Source organism: Dermacentor andersoni, chromosome 9 (genome assembly GCF_023375885.2).
Source record: "Dermacentor andersoni chromosome 9, qqDerAnde1_hic_scaffold, whole genome shotgun sequence".
Classification (NCBI taxonomy): domain Eukaryota; kingdom Metazoa; phylum Arthropoda; class Arachnida; order Ixodida; family Ixodidae; genus Dermacentor; species Dermacentor andersoni.
The window spans coordinates 21463783-21486167 of NC_092822.1; the positions used below are offsets into that span (position 1 = coordinate 21463783).

At 45.5% G+C, this 22385-nt stretch overlaps 1 long non-coding RNA gene across 1 annotated transcript; it reads left to right on the forward strand.

Annotated features, from left to right (window-relative positions):
* Nucleotides 1-193: 193 nt before the first annotated feature.
* Nucleotides 194-6898, forward strand: LOC129383784 (uncharacterized). The gene is made up of 3 exons (XR_008611661.2): nt 194-439; nt 1442-6458; nt 6527-6898. It is a non-coding gene; the product is annotated as an uncharacterized lncRNA (long non-coding RNA).
* The last annotated feature ends 15487 nt before the right edge of the window (nt 6899-22385 follow it).

Sequence of the window (22385 nt, forward strand, 5' to 3'; positions counted from 1 at the left end):
AGTTGGTGCATACTTGACATAAAAATTGCGTACTTGTAGCGAATATGAGAGCAGCCGGTCTGCTAGAAAAGGTTGCAGTGGCGACACCCGGTGGCGTCAACGGAAAGAGGCACGCTCGCCACTTTCCGGTCGTGTCACTAGGACATTATTCTAGTACACTATACATCCGGTGCCGCCAGAACCGGTTCGTTCTAGCCATCGCCGCCATGTTCATGCCCGCTGCGTGCGCTGCACGGTGCAGGTGGTAGGACGTTGCTGCGACGAGTTCGCTGGGTGTCGTCACAAAATTCCCGGCTGCTGCGTGCCGTTGTGCAGTAATCACTCAAGGAATGGTTGGCGAATGTTTCAGTTTCCAAGAGATCCAAAAAGAAGAACTTTGTGGACTGCAAGGATCAAGCGGGACAAATGGCAGCCCACGAACACCTCGTGCATATGCTGTGTGAGTACTGCGGTGCTTCGTGGGAATTCTTTTTCCGACGTGGACTTTCTTAAGCGTTAGTGATGAAGTAGATTGCGTATAATTTTTCCTGGTAGTTAACAGTGGGCTGACAAGTAGATTACCAGTTAAGCAAATTAGCAGCAGTAACATCAAAGTGTTTACAAAAAAGTAACATCTCGACTGCCTCCGTCATGTTCTGAAAACCTATGTGCGCGTCTGTGTTATTTATGGCGTGGTATGTTGCGCGTTCGTTGATGTTCTTCAGCTTTTCGGTGCTGCAGGCGAATCAATTTGAGTCGTTTATCTCGCCCTTCCGGACGGTGCAGGACAACCAGGAAAAAAGCTGTGTTGAATGCTGCACCCAAAGTTCGTCAGTGTTCTGACACCCTGTAGTACAACCATTGCTAATTAACGTTACTTGGACGTTACTCGCACGTGCGGAATTGTTTGCATAACATAATAGTGCGGTTTTAAATGTCGCAGTTGCAGTAAAGTTCGGAAAATGTTTAGGAACGTACGAAACACAGCAATTGTTGGCGTGCGAACACTGGTCATATCTTGCGAAGGAAATAAATTTTACGACTTTCTATGAACGCGCAGGCTCATTTCGAAGAGGACAGCTTCGAACAAAACAGAGCAGACGGATGGAAAAAGCAAGCCAAATGCGGTGCCGACAGTGTTTTCCTTCAGACGTTAGTTGTTCAATTTTTCAGCGTGTTCGATTTTCATCTCTCGGTAGGAGGTGGGAGAGGGGGCGTTCTTAAGCTGTTGCTACGTAACTTAAATATATAGGAACAAGGGCGCCGGGCACGAAAAATTAGTGACCCTGACCGGAGATGACATTTTGTCGCTCCACAGGAGTTCTAAATGTGTAACGAATGTAACAAGCGGTGCTTTGGACAGACAAGTGAAAAGACATTAAGAAAGCCGTTCGTGGCATGTACCGCTGTTGCATTATGCTGTCTATGGGATGCATTTTGATGATATCCTTTGTTCTCGCAGTTTTGCCTCGTCACAGAAAGGCACCAAAGGATAGGACCGGACCCGCTGTCCTCTCGGCCCTACCTCAATATCAACACGACGTAGCCACTGATGATCATGCAGCTGCGATGGACCCAATGTCGTCACCAGGCAGGTTTGAGCTGACTCAAGGACAGAATTGCAGCCCACACGACGCCAACTCAAGTGCACTGATAGCAGACGAAGCAGGTCTGTAAGTCTCAGCCTGTGGAATGAATGCTGGAGTCTCAGACCTGCAGGCTGCTTGTACCTCTTGCGCAGAATTAAGTAAGCAGCTCGCAGACCTGACACGGAAATACTGCGAACTTCAAGAATTGCATACCCAGGCAAACTCAACAATCCAAGGTCTCCGAAAGAAAGTTAAGACGCTCGAAGGTAAAACGAAGGTAAAACGGGTAAACGAAGGTAAAACGGGAGCTGAAAGTCGCGCCAAAGCTGTCGGACATGCACGTGTCGAACGGGAATTTTACGAAGATTAAGGTGGGAGTGGCCGTTCAGTTTTTTCGAGAAGCTCCTGCCGGGATTCGGTACTTGATAAAGCAGAAGATCTTGGATCCGGAGGCGAAACTACAGCGTGGTTTTTAGAGGTTGTCTTTAAGTGGTATGCTCTTATGTCATCATGACACCCATCAACTGCCTTGAGTCTTGAACACATGGACAAATATCACGCAGCCATAGACGTGTTGTGCTTGGCGTCTGAGACCATTCGGGGAACAAACATGGGGAGTACATCCCAATGGAAGCCCTCTCAGGTGGGTTTCTTGATAGCCACAGACGTGACCTAAGAAATGAAGGCTACAAGTCCTTCCTCACGAGCCGATTGCTCCAGGACTGCTTGGAAAACCTGTTGTCGGTTATACGTCTCAGGAAGCCTGTTCCAAGCGCCTACAATATGAAGTGTGCGTTGAAGCTTGTTTGTGTCAGCCAATTCTTCCACACACCGTCAACGACTAGCTACGATGTCGATGACGCACAGTACCTGATCGACCTGCTGTCGGCAGGTATGCAAGAAGAAGCGGCAGCCGAGATTGAATCGGAGATCCCGTTTGTCGAAGAGCTAACATCAGCTGAGTGCGAGATTTTGTTTCATATCGGTGGGTTTCTTATAAAAGGGATCCTTAAATCTATTGGCCACTGCGAGCAGTGCAAGCCTGCATTGTCAGCCTCAAGCAGCAGTGAGCATGCGTACTTGACGTCCCTCAAGGAATACGTCTCTGAAGGCAGCAACCTTCATTACCCAAGCGATCTTGCGAGGAACATTTTAATGGTATCACCACCTGGAGGGAAAGCGTTTTCACCATGAAATCTCCTTTGAAAGCTGTAATCGCATACTTGACAAAGATGTTGTGGTGGGGCGTAACTGGCGCCTGTCAGGAACACAAAGAAACAGTGGAAAAGCACACGCGAGACTAAGGCTGCGTGTGCACCTGCGTCAAGCCGCGGCAACGGGACTTCACGGGCATGCAAGCAAGACGTGTGCAGGAGTGAGCCTACAGTGAACACTGAAATTAAATTTTAATGCATATCACCAGAATTCAAAAACTTTCGTTTCATTTGTGTTACTCTTTTAATATAGTTTTCATTCATCTGTTTATTCTTACTTTGCTGTGCGTGCTGATTTTTCACCTTGTGTCTGTACAAGCTTCCCGCTTTTTTTCCAATTTATCGAGCTGAGCTGCAAGCTGACATTCTAATTTATTTTGTTCAAGTTAATTCAAGGCTTCTTTGTAGTTTCTGGTCGTTGGTCTGAGATCTACGAAAGACCTGCGGCAATTGACACCTCCTGACAGCTGACATAATAAAAACCTGCATGGCGACCCAAACGTCGTGACCGAAATCAGGTGTCTACTTGTCACTTATTGACCTCTTTTATTTACCACCGGCATCTTCTTATGCAGTAGGAGTTTCCAGGGCTGCATACCAACACGCTCACAAGCAACACAGGTTCACGGTGCAACTCTTCGCGAAGAACAGAAGTGCTGGCAGCGTAGCAATTTTTTGCATTCCTCTATGAACGCTTGTGTTAAACGCATCATTTCCCACTGTGAAACAAAATGATTGCCGCGGAACCTAATTTCTGTATTTACAGTTCGTAAACAAAACACGCCAGGCCGCTGATCAGGGGTTGCAACGCGTTTTACGAGGGTACTTCCAGACGACAGCATTAAAACGACACTAAATAGAAACAGGAAGTTGAGCTGGCATAAAAGACGGGCCTTATAGGGAGTGCGCACATATTTTATTCGGCACAAAAATATTTCTTGATAGTAGAGAAATTCGTAATCGAAGTAATTAAAAAAGCGCATTGCTTCTGTCAAACCGCTCATCCACACGCGCGCCAACAACGCGCCGCTCGCAGCGGGCAAGAACATGGCGGACGCCGTAACAGACGACGTACTTGTCTCCACCCTGAACGGAGCGGCGGGCGAGGAGGACATCGAGGCACCCTAACCCCACTTCCTGTTGCGGAGGAAGTGACGATTACTAGGCTAGCGAGTGCTCGACCACTGGCTTGACGAGCATAGAGTTAGTAGAACAACTCTAGAGGAAAAGCTGGGCCGGAAAAGTGGGAACCTCTAGGGCGCCGCCCTGTTGCTACTGGTCAATGTGGCCAGCGCAATTACTATTGAAAGAGCTGAAAACAAGTACAGGTCACCTTATGCTTTGTCATCTAAAAACGCACGCATAGCTAATGGCTTTATGAAGGTGGTACGTTAATATTAAGTTTACAGAAAGCAATCGCTAAGTCCGTGACTTATGTAAATCACGATGTACGCATTCATGCAATAAAGGATGACGCGAATTTCGGTTTCGAACCTGTTTTTTGGATGCGTAGCAGTTTCGTACAGTTTAGGTTTGACATGCGATCGCGCGTCGACAGTGCCTTATGTGCCACCGAAGCCCCGAAGTGCTCTGGCATATACCTTCACATGTAAGTAAACGAATGTATCTCCTTGTTGAGAATATCACGCTAGTAGGCAGCTCTTGTGGTGCATCACAATCGTTTGAGAAGCGTCACAGTAGAGCATTTTTCTACATGCGGAGCGGTGTTTTTATTTGCAGGTTTCCCTTCAGTAGGAAATTGCTGGACAGGCGGACCAGTGCACCGGAATTGTACTGGCGAAGCCACAAGCAACTCAAAGAATCTGTTTAATTGTTGCACTTTGAACAATCATGCCTCTACAAAGGCCACAGCAGAAAAACAGCCTGATGCCGAGTATTTCTGTGACACGAAGTAATCAAGAGGCGAGTGCCTAATGCGGACGAAATCGAGTGCATCGAGACTTAGAACGACAGAAAGCTGAGCTTGTTGGTAAGGATTCATTATGCAAAATAGAGGTGAGGCGTGCAGACAGGACACAAGAGTAGAGAAGTGGGCGGCGCTCGTGTTGTTTGCTTGTAAATACTCTACTCTTGTGTCCTGTCTGCACGCCTCACCTCCGTTTTGCATAACGAGTGAATCAACCCATATATTAATAGCGTAGGCGTTTTATTATATTGTGCAATATTTTCAACACTTCCTTGCATGCCATTTCATGTGGAATATCTTTTCTTGTCACAAATTTGTGCAGCGAATCTATTTGCATGATCGACTCCGGGCCTGTGGGACCGTTCATTTGCACTTGATGCTGAGTCTTTTACGTGTATCCATAAACTGCAGATATGCACATCAGATCCCTGCGAGCATTTTCGAAATTAAATTATTTTAGACAACAGGCACATATGCAATGCTGACATAATCTCAAATACCACTAAGCAGCTGGGACACATTTTTGTTGACCATACTCGCAGGTAAAATAAGTAGATCATGTGGACAGCTCCAGCTCATTTTTCTTAAATCAGTGTGTACAAGGGGTATGCAAAAATAATTTTTTTCTCTCGCACCGATTATTTTGCTGTATAAGCAAGAGAACCCACCATGCTAGTGTAACGTATCTTGTACATCACACTAATATGTGCTTTAATTTACCAAGTGAAATGAGTTACTTTTATGGCTCATTCAGTCATATCACACTGCAAGCTTCATTCATCAATCTTCAATTGGATTTTGCAAATGTTTAATGAAACATGTTTCCCTTTTATGCAGATATGCAATGGCAAGCCCTTCCTTGTGTTCCAAAGGTATAATTTAAGCTCTAAATTAAAGAAGACATTTCTAGTCAGAAACAAGCAAAAATGGTGAATGCAGAGTATCAGAAGCCCAAGGTACAGAAATTATGAGAAATGTCGAATGATTTTAAGGAAAGAGTCGTATTTGAAAATTCAAGACTCTTTAGTGGAGTTCAAGCAAGTCAATATACGTAGAATACTCTGCAAAATTATGCGAGTGAGGGGATGTCAAACAATGGGTCAGGAAATGCATTGTTTTTCTGCAAAACAAAAGCTGATTGCCATTACATAAGTCACTTTAGCATCATGAGACTGCTGCTTGGTAAATTCAGAAATAAACCAAAAAATGGGACACGCAAAAATAAAAAACAATTTAATGATGCTCTCTCCACACTGGGATAAATAAAATAAAAACAAACACATCACATCTAATGTAGACATATCAGACGCCTTCTGAAACACTAAAGGAAAAATTCAGTTTTGAGCTATGGCACTTGCCACATAGATGTGGGGGGCCTTGCACTAATAGTGATAGTTACCACTGCATTTAGAAATTAAAGCATTCATGCAGACAAGGATGATTCTTTATATTTTTGGCTACCACTTCAAATGCCTCCACCAAGTGTTACAATGCTGCACGCAGCCATACTAAGGATCTCGCAGCAACACCTGCAGGTAAAAAGAAGCAGTCAAAGTGATGGTGTGTACTGAACACTATGTTTGAAAACCATTAGGCAAGAAGAGTGCAAGAAGCAGACATAACTGCATTTATTTCCATAATTCCCCATTTGAATGGCCTTTTCTTTTTGCTTAGACAATGCCTACGCCTAGCCACAGCAGCTCCCTCATACAGACTCCGCAAGCCAAGAGGCCGTGGAGGCAAATGCAGGTAAGAGGCAAGAAGCAATAGCACTGGTATCAACATTCATCTAATTTCTTTCTTTGTCTTTCATTTAGGCAGCCAGCACACCTCGAACAACAGCCACCTTGACTGCGGGTGTGTCACCCTAGTCGCCAAGGAAACATCTGAGGGAAAGCGACAGGCAATGTGAACAGCCACTTCTCCATGTAAACGATACTCTTTCTCTCGGATGACTCCTACGCCTCGCCACGACAGCACACTTGTGCACAAAGATGCCGCGGAGGCACGTGCAGGTCAGAGGCAATAAGCAGTGGCACTGGTGTCGACATTCACCCAATTTCTTTTTCTTCCACTGAGGCAGCCAGCACACCTCGACTGCGGGTGTGTCAGTAGATTCCTGTTGTACATATGCTCATAACAAACTTCAGTAAACTTGAACTTGATAATAAACTTGGAGGCAAATGGGACATTGATGCATTGTTTTTTTGAACATTTACTGTACACATACAATATATTATACTTTGCAGTGCTACAGAGCGTATTCTTAAGCTTCCCCCTATATTTTGCACCTTTAATTACGTATGTGTTGTGTGGCCCTCAGTGCAGTTCATGTTGTAGCAGCTGCTTTGTCTGTGTATCGCACATTGGCTTAAGCTCGTGATATCCACATACTTCTCTCACATATACAAAATAAAGTTCTATGTAGTCCTCAGTGTTACAACAAAAAATGAAAGTAAACAATCCGATCGTGGAATTTTGTTTATTACAGTGATTCCTATGACAGTTACTGACAAGTTGACAACTTGAACTGGTCAATCCGTCCATAGCCTCCTCTATTTTTCAAAAATAAAGGAGGCTATGATCCGTCATGGCAAGGAATTGTATGTATACATAAAAAAAGGGGGGGGGGCATGTATGTGTGTTTGTAGTGGGGGGTATAGGATTAGGGCGGTACGAAAAAATGTACCAACACCGTCCTCTAGACCCATTCTGTTAAGGTACCGTAACAAAGCGTATTATGCATAAAGTTCATACAACCAACTCTGATACTACACACGCCAGGCGACGCGAGCTACATTTGTCATGACGCATTCGCGACTGCACCGGATGCCCTCCATATTATTCTCGTTAATCGTGCTCACTGCACCGAGGCAAAAGAAAGATCATGGGCGCATGTGCCTTTAAAGTATCTCGACCTTGCGAGGCACTGCTGCGCGTGCCAGGGGAGCTGCCCGTGCGAACACTCCCTGGCACACACACCTGCCTCGGCGGCCCCAACCTACGTACCGTTCTGCTTCGAGCTTTGATCCCCCCACTGTCCCTTGGGTGCCCTGGAGTTCCTGCGCCGCCTGCTTTATTATAATCTCAGGTGCACTCCTGAGACTTCCGTTTGTCGGTTACATGTGCCCTACAGCTGGATCAGTACTTATAATAATAAAAAAACCGGATCTATCGTCGCGACGATAGATCGCGAAAGCGGCTTTTGCAACATACCGCGCCCGTGCGAAGAGAATTACGGAACGCCAACCAGGAATCTAACCACAGCTTCGAGCTCGTAACCTCGTCGAGTGACACTCCTGCAACAGGCGTGACCGCTGAAAACCGCATACCGCCGGAAACTTCAACAGGATCATCCCTAGTTTGCATAACTGCCACCTGTACGGCCAACATGGACCCCACCCACACCGTCCCGCAACATAGAATAAAGAACCAACTTATAAAGCCCAAACACACGGCTGCACGCACACATCACGACACTACAAGCAAGACGCCATGCTGCTACGCTGCTACTGTTGCCGGATTAAAACTGACTACTGTCACCAAGTCTAGCAAGCGTCTCAGGAGCTGGCAACCTCGGCGCGTAGCAACATGGCGGCGCTCTTGCGGTTCCCGATTTCAAGGCATGGGCCCTATGGGTAGCTTGTCCTCTAGAGTCAGTATAGTAACTCTATGTTGACGAGAGACCGCGGGTCCTGCCTCAGGGATTGCAACAGACGCCGCTAAAATCACGCAGCAGGGTAACGTGATTCAAGTTTGGAGCAGCCGCCGCAACTAGCGCTCGCAGCTGACCCCGAAGGAGAGGAGGAAAGCGCAGAGGGGCCGCAACCGGCAGAGGCGCCGGCAGCCATATTTGTTTGTCGCTGTCTCGGCCAACGTATCTAGTAGCGATGGTCTCGGCTGTTTCTTTTTCATTTTTTTGCTGTTGTTAATGCTTTCCAAACGCCTTTCTCCAAGCGTGTTATCGGCTAGCCTTTGTGTGCGCGTGTGATTTGCTTCGCTCTCCCGTAGCCGGTGTGTCACTGTAGCAGGAGTCCATTGATTAGCGTCAATTCTGGTCCACTTCAGATTTACTTAAAATGTAATCCTGCCGGATGCAACATAGTCATCATAGACCACGTCATATATTTAAGTAATTCAATTATTTGGCGGCTTTACAAGGTTAAAGCAATGAAAATGCAATTCGTAGCTAGGTGTTATTTTCTGTAGGAATAAATGGTCTCTGTTTGATTCTCAACAGTTATTGCTTGTCTCTTTGGTTTCAATAAACATTGCAGATGGTAGTCTCTCCGCTCTAAGAAGCTTGCATGGTGATTGAATATGTAGCATATAGTACTTACGTTGCGCAAGTCGCTCGCGAACAACCTTAAAATTATTTCGTAACTGTACCAGATGGAAATTATATTTGAGAACTAATGTACGTTATGCTACTCTGTGTTGAAAATTATAATTGCAATATTTCAGCGTACAGTGTCATTAAAAGAAGCTTCAATCATTTTTTTTATTTTATGTTTCGGTGCTGAAACAAGTGTATAGCACGCTGACGAATAAGGAAATGAAAAAAAAAATGTCATGATAGTAACGACAATAGCGCGAAAAGCACTGCACTGATAGACATACATATACACGTAGCCAAGGACAAAACGACAGCAACATTTATCGACATAAGAAAACCCGAAAAAAAAGAGAAGAGAATAGATATACATCATGATTAAAGAAAATAAGTATCGGTGCAGACAAACTGCACTCAAAGCAAGAATCAGGCTTGACACCACAGTTATGGAATGAAATAGGCTGTGATCGTGTTTTTAAATTTCGTGAAGTTTTGCTTTTTCACGAAAGACAGGCAGTCGATTTCCCTCATTAAGTGTTTCTTAGGAAGGATTGGCCAAATGATTCAGTTGATCCGTGAAGTCGCTGTAAACTACGGGAATGGAGTACGACTTGGATGGAGGAAACAGGGGCGGGCCATGAATGTCCGGAATATTGTTGTGAGCGTAGTTTGCGAAAGAGAATGACGCTCGATTGATCCTGCGCCTCAGTGACAAAAATGAAAGGCCACTGGGAGGATTCGGCATTGTTAATACTCATATTCTTATTACATGTGGAATTAAGTGATAAACATTGAGGCTCGATTTTCAATTGCTTGTAGGGCACAGGGAAAACACGGGGAATGCGGGAGAATGAATGAATAAAGCCTTTATTTTAAGGAAGGGGACGGCTCTAGGCCGCTGATGGAGATTAGGAGGGAAGGGAATGTGGGTACCCAGACTGTTGGCTGAAACACTTCTTCATCTCAGTCTGGGATCTTCCGCTTTATGCAGGCTCAGGTGCATGTTCAGGTCCGCCGCTCTCAAATGGGCTGATCGACCCCTTCTACACTACTCGAAACAGGCCACTTTGTCTGCCATATGTCGCAATGGCTTTCTGTGTTTCAGGGTTAGTTTGTATTGCAATTCCTAGTGTTCTAATGTCTCCGTGTAGTAGATGCTGAATGTTGGATCTCCCTTGTGAAAAAGCTGCACAGCTCCAAATGAGGTGTTGCAAGTCTGCTCTGCATGACTCCTGGCAATGTGTACATCGGGTGTAAGTCTTCGCAATCGTAGCTTGTCTGGGTTGGTGACATTTCTCAAGTATGTGTGGTGTGTATGCAGCGTTGGCCATAACCTTATTCAAGAAAACCTCTTCCATGCGGGTAAGCCCGCCCTTGTCGTCAAACACATGTACTGGTGTAGCTTCTAATAATCTCCGTTTACTGTCTGCTTTTATTTTAGTACGAATGTAATGCATCAGTGCTCTGCTAGGAGAGCCTGCGGCCAATATATTTAGGTATGGATTTTGGTCCGCGGGGTTTGGCGAGGAAATGGAGTGTGGGGAATCAAACCCACCCAATTGCGCGGCAGCTGCGTGAGCGGCTGCGTTTCCCCCATCCGTGCCGGTGTGCCCCGGTGTCCATAGGATTTCAACATTTTTCCCATTGTCCTGTATTCTCTTTAGCTTTTTTCTGGTGTCGTTGGCCACCGCATCATCTGTCGTAGGCCCCGTTAATTCGGCCACTGCTTCGTAAGAAGCAGAAGAATCAGAAGAAGGTCAGAATCAGAAGAAGAAGAAGGTCAGAGGACAGTGACCTGGTCTGAAAAAGTACTGGCGGGAACATCCACACAACCCACGCTATCCGCTCACTATGAGCAACAAATAAAAGAACTAAGAAAAGAAAATCAGCAGTTGAGAGCAATGCTGCAGCAAATACTCGCACGACTACCACCAGAGCAACGAGATACTCAACCATCGCCAACGCCACGGCAACGTGAATCAGAGACGCCGTCAGACCGAGAAAAACGCACGCGTTCTAACAGTCGGTTCGGGCGATCAATTAGTCGGAAAACCACGGCAAACTCTAGAAAGCTGCAACACGCAGGACCTGCACAGACCCAGCAGAACCAGGCACCGTCAGTGCCAAAACCACTAACAGCCCAAGACTCGGCGTATGCACAGATGCTGGGCATCCTAAGGCAGGAAAGACACACTGAGACCCAGCGCCTCGAAAAGAACCTACGGGAGGAATTTCAGACAGTAACGAATGCAATACAAACTCAGATGCAGGCGATATTCACGGAAATTCAGAGAAATATTCAGAAGCAACATGACGAACCTAAAAGGCGCAAGCCAGCAGATGAAAGATGACGGCACGGCCTATATGCATCCAATGGAACTGTCGAAGTTTGACGCAGAATGGATCCACACTAAGACAGCAAATTAAAAAATTCAAACCCCTTGTCATGCTTCTACAGGAGACAAGGGGACAATGCACTATTCGAGGTTACCGAACCTTTCAGCAGGCTACGATACGACACCAGGGCAAAGGAAACCAATAAGCGCAAGGCCAAGCTGCTCTTTTAGTCAGACATGACTGCACCGCAACCCAACTGCAGATACCAGATTTGTGTAATGATTATAGAGAAATTGTGGCAGTAAAGCTATGTCCACGCGGCCACCGGCCAATGGTTGCAGTCTCCACGTACTACAGACCCCTAACGGGCAAGCACCGGAATGACTCCTACCAATGGCTCAGTAAGGTGCATGCACAAGCCGGAGGCCTTCCCATTCTAGTGGGGGGAGATTTTAACGCCAAGCACCAAACATGGGGCTACGCCAAAGCCGACCCGAGAGGACGCATACTGCACGATGCAATAGAAATGTCAACTCTGGACATATGCAACACACCAGAAACACCAACCCGCATAGGGCTACACGCGCAACAACAGGACACAACGCCCGATCTGACACTAGCCACTCCAGGGCTCATAAGGCAATGGAACGTGGAATCGACGACATGGGGAAGCGACCATTTACCAATAATTATCACGCTCAATCGCAAAAAGATCCGAGAGAGGAGAGAAACGGTGCTTTTTGACTGGAAAAAATTTAGAATGGCTACCGGGAACTCTTTTGCGGAATGCGGGAGATGGAAATGCAAGACGATGAGCAAAACGAGAACAAGGTGAAAGCAGGAGCCAACGTTTCGACAAGTGGACTTGTCTTCTTCAAGGCCAAGACAAGTCCACTTGTCGAAACGTTGGCTCCTGCTTTCACCTTAAATTGTTCTCGTTTTGCTCATTGTCTTGTAGGGCACAGGTTAGATAAGCTTAACAAGCGCTTATCGAAGTTATATCTCAGCGTCGGGCACGTAATTGATTTTCTTTTATGTGTAAGCCATTCGACAGGACAGCAGCGTGACCCAGCCAGCAGCCATTGTCAGGAAAGTCCGGCAGAGTTTTGTAGGGTCTCACATGTGTGATAATTTAACGCTTGCACAACTTGTACATCGTATTAAGGTGAGGAGTTCGTCGATTGCCACCCGCCGCAAAAAACAGCCCTTCAAACAGGCTCTTCTGGAGTTGAGTGCTTTGCCTACAAGAATCGATAAAGCCCGATAAGCCCGGATCGGAATCGAGCCGTGGAGTACTGTGGCCTGCGATAGCGTTGAACTTCGCAACGTGCTGCCGTCATTGCCTTGGCGGGGGCCGTGTGCCTTCACTCAACGCTTCTAGGTCATTCCATGCCAAACGTCCCGACCCCAAAAGTGACCATCACCCAAGTTCCTGAAATAATTTGGGCTAGATGACTTTTGTGTGAATAAGGTTTCGCCAAAGTATTTTCGTTGAAAAAAAAAATTTGTGATCACGTGATCGCTCTTTGAAATTTCCGGGAAGAAGCAAAAGTTGGTTGGAGGTAATTTTTTTTATTCAAGTCTGAAAGTAGGTACAATAATAAACTTTAGTTTAGAACACTGTACTGGCATCCTTTTTTCATATTACGTTATAATTGAATGAATTTTAGAATTTTCCGAATTTATTTGGCGCAGTAAAAAAGCAAAAAAAGTTTCGTTTTCAGACATTTCTTGCATAAACTGCGTTGACTTTTCAGCTGCAATATTTTTTCTGACTTTTTGCCTTTTGCTATATTGTAGGTTAAAAATAATTCCCAATTATTAAGAAATATATTTTTTGAGACAAATACCTCCGAAGTCGGAAAAAATGACTTTTTGGCGAGATTCAGGCCACATTTAAGCATTAAGGCCCTCCAGATAAAAATATGTCAGATAGGTCAATATACGCACCGGCCTCTTAGCTTGTGCTATAGAAAGTTTCATTCGAGTAAGTATTGTTTGAAGCGAGAAATCTTTTTTTTTAAGTCAGCAACCCATGTCATTAGTAGGCACTGCATACGTGCTGCCGCTCTCCTTGTCTCCGTATCGTCGTCTGCTTTCTCCTCCTTGTCTGCCGCTTAGCGGACGGCAGCTAGTATATATAACTACTGCAGATTAAAATTTTTGACGTTCTTTTGGTTTTTGCTCTTTCGGTGCTTAAGAAAACGCAAGGAAAATGGCTTTACTAAATCCTTCTGGGGATGTTTATTTACCCTTACCTCTGTATTCATGTGTTTCTCCGATGAAAATAGTGTGATCAGCTAAAAGACACACAAGGCAGCAGACGAGGCTTCCTGTGAGCGAATTTTAAGGGAATGCGTACAAACGTTGTCGCAACGAAGGAACATCGGAAAGAATATGGCACATAACTCGGTCCAACACGCTCAGAATGGATGCGAAATCCAAGCTTCAGTAGCATGCCTTCCAGCATCAATTTCTTGTAATTCTAAAGGTAAGAAAATGTCTCGAGCATTGACTTGCGATTTGAAATCTTTACGGAGTTCACCTAGAGCGCCTGAACTGAATCACATTTTTCCACGAGACTAATATTTCAAGGCATCATCTAAAACGATGCTTGCTATATCAATTGCGCGATATTTTCATGGACAGACTGAGGTTATCTAATCAGCCTATTTACAGTGCGGCATGTTTTGAGGTATGTCAGAAAAGCCAAAATCTTAGACAATGAGACCAACAGAATGCAGTGCAGCTAAAACAAGCTTATTTCTGGAGGCTTATACTGGTACGCTTGTCACTATTTTTCAGGAAGCGAACTTCCGCCATGCTCTTTCGGCCCAAAGAACTGCCACAAAACAACTTACTGTAGCGAGCAGCGGCTGACAACTGTAGTTAGTTTGACTGACATAGATCGGCGTCTTCTTGCGCTGCGCTCAAGAAGAAGCCTGGGTGACGATGCGACCATTTGTATGCACCACAAACAACTTTACCTTCATCGATACACTTCTAAAGTCGCTTTGAAGTTGTGCTCAGACCCATTCTTTAGACATGCGAAGCATTGCCGGGGGTCGACAGTCATCACACTGGCTGTTGTTGATGCCCACCCTTCTCTGGGACTGGTTCCAGGAAATCGAATCTGTAAAGCTTGCAAGCGGCACTTGTATAGTACTCAAAGAATGGCAAATTTGGTGTTGCCAGAAGAACAACTCAACGTCCTGTTCGGAGGTAGTGAAAGTGAGCCTGAATCAAGTGGTACAGGAACAGAAAAGGAGGCCTTAGAAAGAGGTGTTGGCAGCAGCGTAAAATGGAAACATCAGCGCGGAAGACAAACGCACGCTAAAAAGAAAGTGGAAACAATGCAAGAAAACGCGAAGGGAATAACGGCTACGTCCCCGGAAATGTGCCAACCATCGACCCTTGACAAACGCGAGGGCACTGAACTCCTCCTGAATGATTATGTCTGCTTGATGCAAGACTTGAAAAACAAGTTTTCCCAAGAACATAGCCGAGAAAAAAAAATACAGTACCTCATTTTAGCCCCCCAATCTTGGTCTCGTGAAAAAATGATTGAGTTCTTTGGTGCATCGGAACAACAAGCTCGCGAGGCAATGAAAGTCAAGTCTAACAGTGGGATTCTAGGCAGGCCGCAAACAAGACGTGGTCGTCCAGTTAGTGAGGAAGTGAAGTCATCGGTCAGAGCTTTCTACGAGGATGACTCTGTGTCTTATTGCCTACCAGGAAAAAGGGACACTCTGAAAGGCCATCAAAAGCGACTATTGTTGATGAACCTGAAGGAAATGCATGAAAAATGGAAGAAGACTTACAATTTAAAGTGTGGCTTTTCAACGTTCGCCGCTTTGCGTCCTCCCCACTATGTTTTGGCTGGTGGAAGCGGCACACACACAGTGTGTGTCTGCATGAGCCATCAGAACTTCAAACTAATGCTTCATTCCAGCGGGCTCAAGGAGACAACTGAAGAGCCCCTGGCTACACTTGTATGTCGACTTGATAACCAACAAGATTGCATTTTCGGCAAATGCGCATCCTGTCCTGGCATAAAGCACGGTGAGAATCTGCTTCGACAAAGTCTTGCCCATGTCGCAGAGAGCAGAGGCAACATCCTTGTCCGGCAATGGATAAGTGGAGTCCGTTGTAGACTCGAAACCATGGTTTTGAGATCAGAAGAGTTTTCCGAAAAGTTCACAGACATGTTAAATCAACTTAAGATCCACCATTTTATCAGTAAGCAGCAAGCTCGCTACTTTCGAGAACTGAAGTTTAACCTAAGCCAACACGAGGTCGTCATGGTGTTGGATTTCGCCGAAAATTACAGTTTTATACTTCAGGACGCACCACAGTCGTATCACTGGGTTAACACCCACGCTACCATACATCCCGTAGTTGTCTATTTTCGGAAGGCGCAAAGCAACCCTAGAGAGGTTTCTGCATGGTGTTTTGCTGCTGTTTCTGACTGCCTGGAGCATGATACAGTCACAGTACACACATTTCAGAGTGCAGTGCTCGAGGTAGTAAAACAATATCTGCCTGAAGTAAAAAAAAATTCATTATTTCTTTGATGGAGCTTCATCACAATACAAGAACAAAAAGAACTTTCTGAATCTTTGCTACCATGAACAGGACTTTAGTCTATCGGCAGAATGGAATTTCTTCGCCACTTCACCCGGCAAAAGTGCATGCGATGGTGTCGGCGGCACACTCAAACGTCTGGCAGCAAGAGCAAGCTTGCAGCGGCCATATCACAGCCAGATTCAATCTCCAGAGGATCTGTTTGACTGGGCCAAAAGTAATATCAAGGGAATTACAGTAATGTGGGTGCCTAATTGCAAAATACAAGGAAAAAGAACAGAGCTTGGTTTGAGATTCAGCACAGCAGCTGGTGTTAAAGGAACGCGATTATTCCACCATTTCAAACCAGTGACGGTTTCATCTCTTCGGGTTGCTATCACCTCATACTCAAATACCGAAGAAGTTGAAGTAAAGGAGCGGGCATGAATACTATGGAGTCTTTCATTTGCATGTAAAGGTTCATGTGTTGAAGAGTTGAACATGAGTGAACAAAAAAAACGGAAGGCAACTGACAAGTTGAATCAGGCTCTAATCTCTAGCTGTGAGCGTCTGTGGCCCGGTCAACAGCCGTCTTCATTCTGGGGCGGAACAGCAGAAAAGAAGAGGCCATGTTGCCTCCCGCTCTGCAGGAGGCAAAGTTAGCCATTAACTGTTATTGCAATACACCCACATCGATGCCGTGTTCGCCAACCTGACAGCCCCGAGCCACAAAAATGACAAGAGGTGAACTGACAAAAACAGGCCATTTACGATGTGTTTAGACTGACTTTAAGCGACATAGTCGACACAGTCAACGTTTTTTCGGCGAAGAGCCTGAGTGCATATGTGAGCCCAAAAACTCTCTGGTGGTTCATATGCATCGTGCAGTGAAGACCGAGCTCAGCAGTGGCTACTAATGACATGGATTGCCGACTTAAAATTTTTTTTTTCACTTCAAACAAAATTTACTCGAATGAAACTTTCTACATCACAATGCTAAGAGGCCGGTGCGTATATTGACCTATCTGACATATTTTTTTCTGGAGGGCCTTAATCGCGATATAGTCGGAGCCCAAAAACAATCGCGTCCAGCTTTTTTGAGTAAGTCTCAAAAAATCTGCACGCAATTCTTTTCCTACTCCGACTTTTATTTTTTTTTTGTAAATATAGTTTATTTTCTTCTTCCAGTTTTTTTGCACGTACAAATCGGAGGCTCCTGCTACTTACAAGAAAAGTCGTCGCCAAATCCCGCCCCGCCCCCCCCCCCTTTTTTTTTTTTGCTTCGGCTTTGTCCACTCGAGTTACCAGCCCTATAGATTGACGAGAGAAGAAACTCTCGTGCAGAACTTAGAAAAGTTATCTCTCTCTCTCTCTCTCTCTCTCTCTCTCTCTCTATATATATATATATATATATATATATATATATATATATATATATATATATATATATATATATATTCCGTGAAAGAGCCGGGAGCTGCGTCTGAGTTAATTATATGTTGAACAGACAAACCTGTTTATTAATCACCAATACAGAACCATGGGGGCGCGAAATATTCATTTGCATTTATTTCTTGAAACTACATAAAATCTCAAGATGACGCAGTAACAAAGGCAATGAGTGCCTCACATAGGTCCCTGATCCCGCCCGGTGGCGCCAATACAGTGCGCAAAAAAAAATTCATTTAATAGAATAAATTTTCATAATTAAACAAAGAGTTTTACTTGGTGTTCAAGTCTGCAGCACAACTGCATCGCTAGTTAACGCAATAGCATTGCCGAGGTTACACACAACAAAGTACAATGAACACAAGTGACTTACCATGTTCACAAGAATGACAGCAGGTATGTGTGAGACCTTGGGGAATTACAACCCTACTTCCAGCGAAGCTGTTTCTTTCGAGCAGTTGCAATAAAAGTTTGTTTCCTGTATATAATTATAATGCACGCTTTTGAAAGTGGCCTCTATACGAGTGTTCCATTTAAAACCTTGCCCGCATGCAATGCTTTGAAGCATTTCTTCATGGGAATTTTTAAGAAGTCAGTAATTTATCAGCACACATGTTACTTCGCCAGAGTACCTACCATGGTGTCCTCCCTCCCTCCACTCCCCCCACCCCCAACCCCGCATCTAATTTTCGCTAGATTTAATATCGGTTCAGTTCTCAGTTATCCCAGGGTGGCGGTTTAAAGGGACACTAAAGTGAAAAATGATTTCTTCTGCATCCGTAAATTACCTTTCCACAACACCAAAAACACCACTCTTACAACGATAAGACGTTTGGTAAGCCAGAAAAAGAGCAAGAACGAAATACGAGTGGCGACGCCTACTTAAGCTCTCGCACCTGGGGGCTGTGACGTCATGGATTTTTATGGCATCTTCTAGGGCCTACTAATTATATATAGCGGTACAGATTGACTACATTGTGTTCTAAAGGGACCAAATATTAAACATGGCCAGTTTCCGGAACCTTTACTCAGCCAACACTCTAACAACAGTTTATACCCTTTGGCGTGCCCCTTCTGCCACACAACGATAATCGTCATCTGCCTTGATGCGTTTCCTTTCTTTAACGCTGCGAGCCCGGAACTTTCCAGTAACGAAGGGCACGCGCGTTATCAACATAGAACAGTTTACCCCCTTTGGAGTGCCTCTTCTGATAACGCGCGTGCCGTTCGTTACTGGAAAGTTCCGGGCTCGCAGCGTTAAAGAAAGGAAACGCATCAAGGCAGATGACGATTATCGTTGTGTGGCAGAAGGGGCATGCTAAAGGGTGTAAACTGTTGTTAGAGTGAACCTGCCCAACTGCGAAAACACACTTTGGGATCCCTGACGTCACGCTGACGTACCGGTGCTGGGGTTTCGGCGTGAAATTCAAATACTGATACTTGGACCTTCATTTTCTCATTTAATAATCAAACTAATTTTTTAAATGACTGCCTGCAGGGTTTTGAAACAATGCTTCATTAGTCTAAACTGATTTATTGTTTTGCTTTAATGTCCCTTTAAATTCTGCTTTGTTCGTAAAATATTCATAAAGTTCCTGATCACTTGCGTGCATGATTTACTGGAAATGTCATATTTAGTTCCCTGACTTTGAAGTGTGCCTACACATTGCCACAACGCGCCCTTTATATTCGCCAAATATAAACAAAGCGCCTTGTTCACTTCACCGAAGTCATATATAGAAGAAACCAACTACAGTGCGTGTTATACGGCATGAAAACTGGAGGGGGGGGGGGGGGGGAGAGATGGCTCAGCAATTATTTTCAACGCTTCTAACTGCACCAGGAACGCAAAAAGTTTGTCATACATTGCGCTTGCCTTGACCTCTCTTTCCAAGAAATATAAACCTGTTGTAACCTACAGCTATGTCGGGACACTGGAAAGGATAGCTGCATGCATGATAGCTGCCATATCGCCCTTGAGTAAGACATTTTTTTTATAAAGACTGTGTTTGGGTTCAACCGCATCAAACTTCGCACAGGGAGTTTCCATGACGTACCACCGACTATCGCGAGATGCGGTCTTGGTGGCTTTTATAGTTCTGCCTATAGGGCAGTGGGTTCAATCCTGTTCCATTCCTTAGACAAGCTCATAACGTTCTAGAGCGCTTGCATACGTACACGTAATTTATTGCAAATGCCGAATCATCCACCCATTTTAACTTTTACCTACACATCACCCATAACCTGGTCCTTACAGTCTCCGAAGATAAAGGAGCCGTCTCTTTTAGTTCAGTGAGGACACCAGGCGAACCTGGTATATCACACATGAAAACGTGAAAAAAAAAAGGATTCAATAATTATTCGTAACGCTTCTAAATAGGCCATAAACGTTAGAACCTCGCCACACTATAAATTTAGAATGCTGCGTATTCGTTCGAAGTATATAAAAAAATCTAGGTAATAAGTAGCAGCGTTATATTTTCGAATGCGTGCTTACGAATTTTTTAAGGCTGTATTTGATCAACACGCATTTAACGTCGCACATAAGCTTGGCGTATGGTTCCACCTATGTTCGCAAAATTTGACCACAGTTGTAGTTGTAATCATGCCAGCGCAACAGTATACGTTTTGCGCCAACACACTAATAACACTATGGACCACTTACATGCATTTTCTCTTGGAAAAGACGCATTTAGCCCACCCATTTGAAACATTGCCTATACATTACCCATGCCGCGTCCCTAGTTTTCCCAAGATTTTCCCTAACGTCCCTGCGCCTACGTGTTCGTGTCCGCAGTGTGACGTCACCCGTGGTGACACGTGACTTCGAAAATTAGTCAAGACAACATCCGTTGTCTGTGCGATCTGTTGCTTGAATTGACGAATTGAAACTTAGAGAAATAATAAAGCACACAAACTGCGTGTATTTTTCTTTCTTTTACTTCGCACCGTAGCAAGAGAGATGTACTTCCGCTTCGTATTCTTGTTCGCACAATCGTGCGCAAGTGCCGAAACTATGCCGTTTTCCACCGTGTTGCAGCGCGTGATCACGCTCTGCAATCCGCTTGTTCTGCCTCAGCAATCGAGTGTCATTGAATTATACCGCTAGTCATGTTTCCTTGTGCAGAGCGCACATGGCGGCGAGGAGTTACGGAGTCGCCATCTGTCGGAAGCGCCTCCCTTGCGCAGTATGAGGGATCACGCGGCGTGCTCCTCATATGGGTTTCGCTTACCGCACTCGATAAAAACACCACGCGGCAGCCCTCCTGGACATTTTATGTAGGTACTCTCAAAACGAGGGAAGTTTTTGAGTGTCGATGTAATAATCTTGGGTAAACTGAAAGCAAAGAATCATTTACAGACGCAATCTCTTTGCCGAATACGTGCAGTGAACGCCACTGCGCGCGGTCGCTGCGATGCAGTCTCGCGAACCGGCTTCTTGCGTGAAAGGTAGGCAAACGCTGAGAGTAAGCTATGTGAAATATGTTCTTATAGTGGGCTGTCTGTATAACCAAATGGGGCATAACAGAATGAAGCCTCAATGCAGCGATCGGACGGGTTCGCATGCAGTGACCGACTGCGCGTCTGCATGCATGTCCGCGCACAATGTTTTGCTTTCGCTGTGAGCGTGTTTTCGCGCCATGCCGTGAGCTTTACGCTGCAGCATATGAGCATATGACAGTACACTAGCAACCATTGTTGCGTGGACGCTATCAGAACTGTTCCAAAATAATTTCGTCATAGAGACTTCGACGCCTACGGCGACTGTGATGTGCCGTCGCGACGATTCAATCTTCTTTTTTTTTTTGTCTTCTAAATTCTTGGACATTTCAATATTATTTGTCAAGTTGCGTCGCACTGTATGTTTATCGGTCTTCTCAGTGTGCGATTTCCCTCTGCTCCTTTTTCGTAATCCAGTGCATTAATTCAAAACACAAACATGACCATATGCCATGCCTTTTTTTCAATGTGCGTCTTACCGCTCCGTTACCGTTCCAGTGAACTTTCCGGTACCTTGCATCAAGTTCACAGACCAAACCGTCATGACATTAGCCAGGCAGCGGGCGCGAGCGAGCGTCTCAGTGCGCGTTTTCTCCTATACTCACCGAACATCGCGCAGTCCCGGCGCCGTAGCAGAAACCTTCCTCGCGTCTGTGCTTGCTGCATACCCGAGTTGTAGCCGATGGCTGTCTGCCGGTTCTAAGTTTCGCCAGCCAAGCTTCACGCATCTCCTTTCCCTGCGGCTACGTGTTAAGGCTGACACCGGGCTCCGTTGCGTACGTCCGGCACTGCGGCACCAAGCAGTAGCCTACCGTGCTACACGCTTCCAAAGGCAGCCACTACCTAAATAAAAAAAAAAAAATTATGGGGTTTTACGTGCCAAAATCACTTTCTGATTATGAGGCACGCCGTAGTGGAGGACTCCGGAAATTTTGACCACCTGGGGTTCTTTAACGTGCACCTAAATCTAAGTACACGGGTGTACACGGGTGTGTACACGCCCCCACCGAAATGCGGCCGCCGTGGCCGGGATTCGATCCCGCGAAGCCACCACCTATTATAGTACTTTCAAATGTTGTCAAGCAGACACCCAAGGCGGTAAAGCCTCACCACTTAATCAGAACCACCGCGCAGGTGGGACTTTAAACTTTCGTTTTCAGCTCGCTTCGGCGCTTCCGAAGCAGCCGACGCGGTCGCTGTGTCCACGTGATCCCTCATGCCACGTCACGCCGACGGTGGCGCCAGCTTTTCCAGTGGTGGAGCTCGCCCCCAATAGTGCGCGGCGCGAACGCGACAACAGCTCACGCGCGATGCCGTCAACGAAAATGCGGAGCTCCGAAAAAAAAAAAAAAACGAAGAGAAAAAAATTAAGCGGGGCCTGTGACGTATGCGTCACGCGATCCTCGAGGTCCGGTGTGGGAGAACACAGGGAAGGAATTCCGCTTGCGAAGGCTGGACCAACGTTTAAAGTATCTATGCGTTGAGCTAGACGG